The 10,872-nt window shown below is 34.0% G+C and overlaps 1 long non-coding RNA gene across 1 annotated transcript; it reads left to right on the top strand.

Moving 5' to 3' along the window:
- The first annotated feature begins 8,403 nt into the window (after nucleotides 1–8,403).
- Nucleotides 8,404–9,038, top strand: LOC140894388 (uncharacterized). The gene is made up of 4 exons (XR_012153808.1): nucleotides 8,404–8,534; nucleotides 8,634–8,741; nucleotides 8,824–8,893; nucleotides 8,971–9,038. It is a non-coding gene; the product is annotated as an uncharacterized lncRNA (long non-coding RNA).
- The last annotated feature ends 1,834 nt before the right edge of the window (nucleotides 9,039–10,872 follow it).

The raw sequence follows: 10,872 nt of genomic DNA, 5'->3' as shown, positions 1-10,872 counted from the left end.
AATTTTAAAACGGGAATGGTATTTAATGGAACTTCATGGGATTTCATTAATTAACTAAGTGAAATCCTTATAAAATTGGTCGGATTATTTCATGAGATTTCATGGGATTTGAGTTTATAAAAATAATAAAATTATTTCTAATAATAAATTTATAAACTTTATTTATAAATTTAAGTTGCACAAACATTTTTAAAAAAAATATCACTTTTCAAATATTTATGCCAACAAATTCCAATATGTAATTTAACTTTTTTCCAAACACCAAAACGGAATTTGAATTCCATGAATTTCAATTCCAAATCCAAATCCAATTTCAAATTCTATGTAAAAAATATCACTTTCCAAAGGCCGAGTTGCAAAGCCGATTTTAGGTATTATTTTAATTTTAAAATTTAATAAAAAATGACATAATAAATTAGAAAGAAGCACAAAGACAACAGTGTTTTAAACTGTTGTCTTTTGTCAATAAAAAACGCTCATAGACAACAGTCCTTTAAAACTGTTGTCGTAGGCCCAAAATACACGCTTATAGACAACAGACCTTTAAAACTGTTGTCGTAGGCCCAAAATACACGCTCATAGACAACAGTTCTTTAAAACTGTTGTCTTATACCATTAAACGACAACAGTTTTAAATAAAATGTTGTCTTTTTTATTGACACAACAGTAAAACACAACGGTTATAACTAAAACCGTTGTTATAAAGTGCAAGACAACGGTTTTTACATAAAACCGTTGTCTATTGAGTGTTGTTGATGTGCATTTTTCTTGTAGTGTATTTCTGGTGTTATAACACCAAGTACAACACTGTTTGTTTTACATAACAAACTGCGTATACATCGCTTTTCACATTCAATTAATTTGCATGAATCTAAAAACATCATCTTCCAATTTTTTTTTTTTAAAAAAAGGAAATCCTTGAACGATATTTCTATATTTTATCTCAATAATAAGACTCGGGATGACGATGGTGACCGGTGTTATAACACCAAGTACAACACTGTTTGTTTTACATAACAAACTGCGTATACATCGCTTTTCACATTCAATTAATTTTCATGAATCTAAAAACATCATCTTCCAATTTTTTTTTTTTAAAAAAAGGAAATCCTTGAACGATATTTCTATATTTTATCTCAATAATAAGACTCGGGATGACGATGGGTCGGGTCACTACAAGAAAAATGCACATCAACAACACTCAATAGACAACGGTTTTATGTAAAAACCGTTGTCTTGCACTTTATAACAACGGTTTTAGTTATAACCGTTGTGTTTTACTGTTGTGTCAATAAAAAAGACAACATTATATTTAAAATTGTTGTCGTTTAATGGTATAAGACAACAGTTTTAAAGAACTGTTGTCTATGAGCGTGTATTTTGGGCCTACGACAACAGTTTTAAAGGTCTTTTGTCTATAAGCGTGTATTTTGGGCCTACGACAACAGTTTTAAAGGACTGTTGTCTATGAGCGTTTTTTATTGACAAAAGACAACAGTTTAAAACACTGTTGTCTTTGTGCTTCTTTCTAATTTATTATGTCATTTTTTATTAAATTTTAAAATTAAAATAATACCTAAAATCGGCTTTGCAACTCACGCCTTTGGAAAGTGATATATTTTTTACATAGAATTTGAAATTGGATTTGGATTTGGAATTGAAATTCATGGAATTCAAATTCCGTTTTGGTGTTTGGAAAAAAGTTAAATTACATATTGGAATTTGTTGGCATAAATATTTGAAAAGTGATATTTTTTTTAAAAATGTTTGTGCAACTTAAATTTATAAATAAAGTTTATAAATTTATTATTAGAAATAATTTTATTATTTTTATAAACTCAAATCCCATGAAATCTCATGAAATAATCCGACCAATTTTATAAGGATTTCACTTAGTTAATTAATGAAATCCCATGAAGTTCCATTAAATACCAATCCCGTTTTAAAATTCAATTTTTCCAAACACGAAAACAGTATTTGCAAATTCAAATCCCATCCAAATCCTGTCTACCAAACACACTTTAATTTTCTTACTTTGGATTTTATTTCTAATTTATTATGTCATTTTTAATTTTTAATTTTTTTAAAAAAAAACCTGTAAACGTGTTTGCAACTCACGCCTTTAATTTTCTCACTCCCACACTTAACCTTTTCATTCACCCAAGGCCTCACTCACGCTCAGCTCTCGATCTCAAGGCCGATGGCAAAATCTGGGCTTTCACTGAGCCGCAACTCCAATCTCTTCCTTCTCCGATGATTTTTCTCCATTGTTTGCGTGGATTCATCTCGTTTCTGGCCATCTGCTCCACCGTACGTTCAACTCTGCCGTGACAATAAGCCCTAAATCAAAAATTGTAAGTTTTCAGAAGTCACCCAAATCGGTTCGTGAAATTTCAAGATTGTGAGCTTTTCGTGAATCTTGATGAATGTAATCATTTTTACGGCAAGAGCTTTATTACCTCTTCTCCCATTCTTCTCTTCTCATTTCCTGCTACAATTCCCCTGATTCGTTTTTTTTTTTCTTCCGGCTCTGCTTCCCTCCCTTTGCTTCGATTTTTTATGTGTTGTTTTGCTTGCACTCAGATGTGTTGTTTTATTGTTTAGGTTAATATATCTGCTGTTTTATTGTTTAGGTTACAGCACATCATTGCTTCAGACTTTCTCCACCTTTCGATCTGCGTATTGCTGGATTTTAGGCTCTTCAAATCTCTAGGTTTGTTGTTGTTATTTTGTTCTTCTATTCTTTATGTTTTAAATTTACTGTGTTTTTCGGGCATTCTTTGTTTTATTCCCTTCGTGTTTAGACATTTTCTTGACGTAATCTTGCTCGTGTATGGATATGCTGATTGTTTCCGTTTTGATCCTTCTGCATATTCTCTCTCGTGCTTAAAAAGTGCTTATTGACGTGACAAGGCTAAGAACTAAGACCTCTAAGCTAGATAGACGTTAGAGGATGTCCTTGTGTAGTCTGGATACATTATATACGGTCTTTCGGAAGCATTAAACAATAAATAAGAGTAAAATCGGTTCTCTAACTTCAGCAATGTTCAGTTGTAATTATTTACCGAAAATCACATTCAAACTGGAATGACTATCTAATTTTCCCATTCATCTACTGTTGCTGCCTAATAGGTTGTTATTTGAGAGATCGAGTGATGTATTGGTCTGACAATAGCTAGGCCACAATTTTTGAGATATGAAAAAGTTAGAAATTTAAAATTTATCTTATGTATTGTTACCATTTTCTCGTTTACAGAAATCTTTGCTTATTGCCTTGCGAGTTTGATCTGCCGCTCCATTATTCTCTCCTACTCTTGCAAAGCAAAGCCCGCTGCTTCTGGATTTCTAAGGTAATTGATTTCTGGATTTCTAAGCTAATTGATTTCTGATCTATATTTATGTAATATGAGAGACTTGTTTTTTGGTTTTTAATGGGAATAATATATGGGAAGAGGGCCAGCCAACTAGTGTCAATTTCTTCTTATTTTTTAATTCGATGAATAATATATTATCGTCATTGGAAATTTATGTTCAAAGTTACTGAAATTTTCTCTCGAACGAATATCCCACACCTCCACACATTTTGGAGCTGCTACTGTGTGTATAAATTTCCTGGCATACCAGAATGGTCCTTTTTGTCGTGTTGGTTTTGCATTTGCATCTGCCTGTTCTTTTCCAATAGCAGTGGCTTCTTATTTGTTGTGCTGTCATTCTTACCTTGACATAAAATGATAGCTAATAACAAAATCATAATGCATACAAGGAAAAACAATCAATTTAATATGTCAGGTTGTCATGTTTAATTTTTTTTGTCTTCTAATTTGTCAAAGTTGTGTTGTTTCTATTAACTTTGTTTATTGTTGATTTTTTATAATAATTAACTAGAGTGTTGACGTAACACTAAATTGTAATCAATTTTTCGATATCATGTCAATATTTTATAATAATAAATCTGCAGATGATTATAAAATAATAATAACACAGTTATTGGACCGAAACAGTTTTAAAAGGCTAAAATGCAAAAAAGGGGAAAAGAAAAAGAAAAAGAAATTTTAAAGTGTAGTAGGTTTTGATGTTCACTAAAATTTCTTTGAAGATAATAATGGGAAACTGTAGTGAGTTTTTTAAATCAAATCTTGGGGCCGTTTTGTGTTCGATTGGGAACAATACATAAGATAAATTTTAAAGGCTTTCTTATGGTTTATTAAATTATAGTTTTTGTTATTCGATTTCATGAACTTAAGTTGAAGGCTTCAAGCATATATGTGTAACTTATTTTATTTCATGTTATATTTTTTAAAAATATGGATTATATTTTCTTATGAGTACTGTTTTTTCTGTCACAAAATTTTATGATTACTTGGTTACTATTTGCAATTGGGGTTATGTTAAGATCTTGCTGTATGACCTACAAACTATTTTGAAGGTAACCTCTAGCTAATTTTTGGGTGATTAGCTACATAAAAAATGGACAAAGAATGGATGTGTAAGGATAGGCTGTCACTTGAATATGAAATCGGAGTAGAGTCTTTCTTGCAATTTGCAATGAGCAATGCTAATGATCCTAATGCAATTCCTTGCCCATGTGCAAGATGTGGTAATTTGAAGAAGAAGAATGTTCAAACTATAAGGGCGCATTTGATCTATAATGGTATAGATTTGACATATCATACATGGATATGACATGGGGAAAGATCTATGACAGTGAACTCAATGAACGGTACTGATGGAGTTGGGCAAGATGAACATGCATCTTTTGCTGAAGAACCTATAGATATGGTACATGCTGTATATGATTCGTATGCTGAGAATCCAAGTCAATTCAATAAGCTACTTGAAGATGCCGAGAAAAGTTTATATCCTGGATGTACTAAATTCACAAAGTTATCTGCCATTGTGAAATTATTTAACTTGAAGGCAAAATATGGTTGGAGTGATAATAGTTTCACCGATCTACTTAGTTTGTTTCGAGAAATGCTTCCAGATGACAATGAATTGCCTTCATCATTGTATGATGCCAAGAAAAGCTTACGTGCACTAGGGATGGAATACGTGAAAATACATGCTTGTCCTAATGATTGTATCTTATACCGGAAGGAGTACGAAGATCTTGCCAATTGCCCTACTTGTGGGACATCAAGGTGGAAGTTGAGCAACAAATCTAAGGTAAAAGAAGGAGTTCCTGCAAAGGTCTTGTGGTACTTCCCACCTATTCCAAGATTTCAAAGAATGTTTCGGGACAAGATGATATCCAAAGAGTTAACTTGGCATTCTGACAAAAGAATTCGTGATGGATACTTACGTCATCCAGCTGATGCACCATCTTGGAAATTAGTTGATCGCATGTGGCCAGATTTTGCTTCCGAGACAAGAAATTTGAGATTGGCTATATCAGCAGACGGGATCAATCCCCATAGTTTGATGAGTTCTTCGTATAGTTGTTGGCCAATTTTAATGATCACATACAATCTTCCACCATGGTTGTGTATGAAGAGAAAATTTGTGATGCTCACTTTGTTGATTTCTGGTCCTAGACAACCGGAAAATGATATTGATGTTTACTTAGCACCTTTGGTTGACGACTTAAAATGCTTATGGGATAAAGGTGTTGTAGCATATGATGCATATCGACAAGAAAGTTTCTCCCTTAGAGCTGTGCTACTGTGGATAATCAATGATTTTCCAGCATATGGGAACATGTCAGGTTGTGTTGTGAAGGGATATCATGCATGTCCTATTTGTGCAGAAAAAACTTATTCGACAAGGTTGAAGCATTGTAGAAAAATGTCATACATGGGCCATCGAAGGTTTTTACCTTCAAATCATCCGTATCGAAGACAAAAGAAGGCATTTAATGGGAACCAGGAGTTTAACACTGCACCACGTCCATTGAGCGGCCATGAAGTTTTGGAAAGAGTTGAAAGAATTAATTATCGTATGGGAAAATTCAGCGGAAAGATTCAGTCAAAGATGGGTGATGGAGAGCAATGCTGGAAAAAGAAATCAATTTTTTTTGAACTTGAGTATTGGAAACATTTACACGTTCGACATGTTCTTGATGTGATGCATATTGAAAAAAATGTATGCGAAAGTGTCATCGGTACGTTACTTGACATTCCAGGAAAAACAAAGGATGGAGTAGCAGCAAGACTTGACCTTATGGAGATGAATATGAGGTCTGAATTGGCACCAAGGATTGGGGATAAGAAAACGTTTTTGCCACCAGCCTGCTACACTCTAAGTAAAGATGAAAAGAGAAGTATTTGCAATTCATTATCAGGAATGAAGGTCCCTGAAGGTTACTCTTCTAATGTTAAAAACCTTGTGTCGATGAAGGATTTGAAACTTGCTGGCCTTAAGTCACATGACTATCACACTTTAATGCAACAATTTCTTCCTGTGGCCATTCGCGGTGTCCTTCCAAAACATGTCAGAGATACAATCACTCGGTTGTGTTTCTACTTCAATGAATTATATAGTAAAGTGATGGATGTCTCGAAGTTGGATGAATTGCAAAGAGAAATTGTGATGATATTGTGTTTGCTTGAAAAGTATTTCCCCCCTTCATTTTTTGATATAATGATTCATTTAACAGTTCATCTCGTTCGAGAGGTGAAATTGTGTGGACCGGTTTGGAGCAGACACATGTACCCATTTGAAAGATACATGAAGATTTTGAAAGGTTATGTGCGCAATCGCAATCGACCTGAAGGGTGTATAGCTGAATGTTATATTGCTGAAGAGGCAATTGAATTTTGCTCAGAGTATCTTTCTAATGTCCACACAATTGGGATACCATCAAGGGACCGCGAAGTACAATGCACCAAGCCTTTGTCAAAAGCAATTGTGCACTCCGCTAGTCATGATGAGTTGCAGCAAGCACATCTTTACGTATTGACAAATGATATTGAGATTGATCATTATATTGAGTAAGATCCTCAACTTATCAATACTCCCTTGTGCATTCAACACATTCTGTTGATTTTTGAATTGTAATAATTCCATTAGGGAACACATGGTGGAGTTTAGGACAAGATTCCCTCATAAAGCAAAGTCCAAAAAGTGGTTACAAGATGAGCATAACCGAACGTTTATTACATGGTTGTATGATTTTGTAAGTTCCAAAAGAACTAAGTATAATAAGCATATATAAAACCCTTGCTTTCTTATGCAAAATATTAAGATTATTGTTAAATGTAGGTTGAACGTGCAATTGACCATTCCACCCATCAAATATCAGAAAGATTAAAGTGGATATCGCGTGGACCTAGAAAAAAAGTGTTAAAGTATTCTGGTTATTTGATTGATGGGGTTACTTATGCTACAAAAGAACGTGATGATGTAAGAGTTACTCAGAATTCCGGAGTAAGCTTAGTCGCAAAGACCATGCAAGTTTCCAGTGCAAAGGACAAAAACCCAATTATGGCAGACATGGTTTTCTATGGAATCATTGAAGAAATATGGTCACTTGATTACCACAACTTTCAAATTCCAATGTTCAAGTGTCATTGGGTGGAGAATAACAATGGTATTAAAGTAGATGATCTTGGTTTCACATTAGTGAATCTGAACAGAATTGGATTTAAATCAAAAAGTTTTATCTTGGGAAGTCAAGCAAAGAAAGTATTTTTCGTTGAAGATCCTGAAGATTCATTATGGAGTATTGTACTTGCAGCCCCTACAAGAGAATCATTCCAGCACGCAAATGAGGACGAGCTGGAAGACATTGTAATCCACTATGAATCTTCTACTAGAGGCTTACCATCAATGGATGTCGACGATGAAGATGACAATGAGCCCCCATGCCTTCGTGAAGATTGTGATGGCACATGGATTAACAATTCATAAAGGAAGATATTATTTTGATGTAGAAGATATATTTGTAGACAATATTGAAATGCATCTTCATTCTAAATATTATTTTGAAGACTATTTCTAATTTTATGTATCTTTGTGTATGCTGATTTTAATTCAAAAGTGACTTTATTATGGTGTTTCTTACAATATTGATATTATTTTTTACTTTTTAAATTACTAGATTACATCTATACTCAATGACATCCTTTGGGAAGCTCAAAATCAGGTCCAATGAGGAGACTATTGAAGCGTGGAGCAAGAGAATTGGGCAGCCTCCAGCAGTGATTGGGAAGGGCAAGGAAAAAGTTGCATGTACGTCCACTAACAAGAGCGTCGAGGGTATGACAATGCTAGAATCAGCAGACACCGAAACAACAAGAACATCTAGAGGTCGTACACATCTAGACAAACTTGCTAGGCAAAGGGTTCAGGGCATTCGGAAACAGGTAAGATTCAATAAACTTGGACAACCGGTGGGAGATGCTGCTATTGAGATGCAAAGTTACATAGGCGTACTTTCTCGAATTTGTAAATCCACACAACATCCCGAATTTTCAAAGAACCACAAATGACAAAATAGGTAAAACTGAACGTTTGAACCAGAGGGCAAGCTTTTTATCAGACCAAATGATCGGTGCATTAGTTAATCAATTGGTTTTGGTGCCAAGTAGCAGCGGGTAACTAACATCCATAGTATCATTTTCAATTTATTTTCTTAGATAATCAAAATGATCGATTTCATGTTTGTGTGTAATTATGATCTTGTGTTTGTGTAGTTTCCATTGGAATCTCACTGTCATTGAACCTCGCAAAGAAATGGTTTACCTGTTGGATTCTGCAAGTCACCGAATTCGCGATGAGGAATGGAAATATGTCGTGGAAATGTGAGTTCATAATTAATTTTAATTATTAATTTATTTTATTACAGAAACTCATAAATCATATATTTTTTATGTATATATGAAGGGCATTAAAATTGTTCAATTCAAACAAAGGAAAGAAAGGAAGAAAGCATGTCCAATGGGAAGTAATCAACGTATGTGTACTTCTATTTCAATCTAAAATATTGTGTATACTAGCCATTAAAATTTTAACATTTTTACAGGCTCCTAGACAACCAGATATGAAGCAATGCGGTTATTATGTGATGAGATATATGAGGCAAATTACTGAAAAAGTTGAAACTATCGAGAGAGATGCACTACGATCGATTGTAATATCATCTTTGTCAATATCTCAAATATTTGGAAGTTATCTACTTATCAATTTTTAAATTATTTTAGTTTTGTTTTCAAGCTCATATACATTTTTGTTTGTGTTCACAGTTCACAAAAGCAGAGTACTCTCAAGACGAAATTGATGAAGTGCGCTCTGAGGTAGCCGAATGCATACAAGATGATATCTATGAATAGGTATGTACATGATTTCGTCATATTGAGTTTGAATAGGGCTGTTTTGAGCTGAATTTTGAGAATGTGTTTGGATTCTACTTTGGGTTGTATTGGTGGTTATTTTGTGGCTGTTTTGGAGGCTGTTTTGGGTTGGTTTTAAAGCTTGTTTGGAGTGGCTTTGAGAGGTGATGGGGCTGTTTTGGATTGATTTTGGAGGGTGTTTGGATTTTATTTTGGGGATGTTTGGAGGTTGTTCTGGGCTGTTTGGAGGTTATTTTGGAGTATACTTTGGGTTGTATTGGTGGTTGTTTGTGTCTATTTTGGAGGCTGTTTTGAGTTGGTTTTAAAGCTTGTTTGGAGTGGCTTTGAGAGGTGATGGGGCTGTTTTTGGATTGATTTTGGAGGGTGTTTGGAGTCTATTTTGGGGCTGTTGGGAGGCTGTTCTAGGGCTTTTTGGAGGTTATTTTGGAGTATACTTTGGGTTGTATTGGTGGTTGTTTGTGTCTATTTTGGAGGCTGTTTTGGGTTGGTTTTAAAGCTTGTTTGGAGTGGCTTTGAGAGGTGATTGGCTTGTTTTGAACTGCTTTTGGAAGGTGTTTGGAGTCTATTTTGGGGCTGTTGGGAGGCTGTTCTGGGTCTTTTTGGAGCGGTTTTGGGAAGTGCTGAGGGCTGTTTCTTTTGTGGAGAATGTTTGTCTCTTTCTTGAGAATATCCTGTTCCTTATCAAATTTTCTTGCAAATATTTATTCAACTCATTGCAGACTTGGTATTTTGTGGAGTTGTTTGGAGATTTTTTTTGAGATGTTTTGGGACTATTGTGACTTCATTAACTTTATTTATTCTTCTCTACAGGAATGCATGGAATCATATCTTAGAAGATGCACAAGTGGAGAAAGTTTATCAACAAAGCAAGATATTTTGGGTTTGATATGCACGATATATTATCTATTTTTTGGGGTGTTTTTTCGTTTTGTAAACTTGGTTCAAAACTTTTTGGCATATTTTATGTTTCGTTTAGTTATTGGTAGATTGTGAATCTTTTGATAAATCGTCTATTGTAAGTATTTTCTTAATTAATGCTATTTTGGTGATATTTGGTTTTATTTTATATAAACTGGTTTAATTACTTCAAAGTTTTGTTTGTTAATTATAAAATAATTTAAGTATTAAATATAAATCAAAAGTATGTATAATTCCATTATTATTCAAAAAATACAATATTTTTGCCTAAAAGACGACGGTTATTTCAAGTTGCCAAAGTGTTGTCAATCTCAAGTAATAACAACGGTTTTATTTGTTGTCAAACTGTTGTTTATTGAACCCAAAGACAACGGTTAAAAAATGTTGTTAAACTGTTGTCAAATATAGAAAACCACAACAGTGACAAACCGTTGCACAACTGTTGTCGTATATCAAACGACAACAGTTTTTAACTGTTGTCTATGAGCGGCCCTTTCAACAACAGTGCTTTTAACAACAGTTCAATGGGGCCTACTACAACAGTTATTAACTGTTGTTAATGAACGTTTTTCTTGTAGTGGGTTTTGGTTAGGTTTGCTAAAACCAGAGAGTCGAGACCGACCTGTTAAGACTTTGAAGGATTCATATCTGCATCCTAACTCAC

The sequence above is a fragment of the Henckelia pumila genome, chromosome 4 (genome assembly GCF_033568475.1).
Source record: "Henckelia pumila isolate YLH828 chromosome 4, ASM3356847v2, whole genome shotgun sequence".
Taxonomy (NCBI): Eukaryota; Viridiplantae; Streptophyta; class Magnoliopsida; order Lamiales; family Gesneriaceae; genus Henckelia; species Henckelia pumila.
Note: the sequence above shows the minus strand (reverse complement) of the source record. Positions and strands in the feature narration are given on the sequence as shown.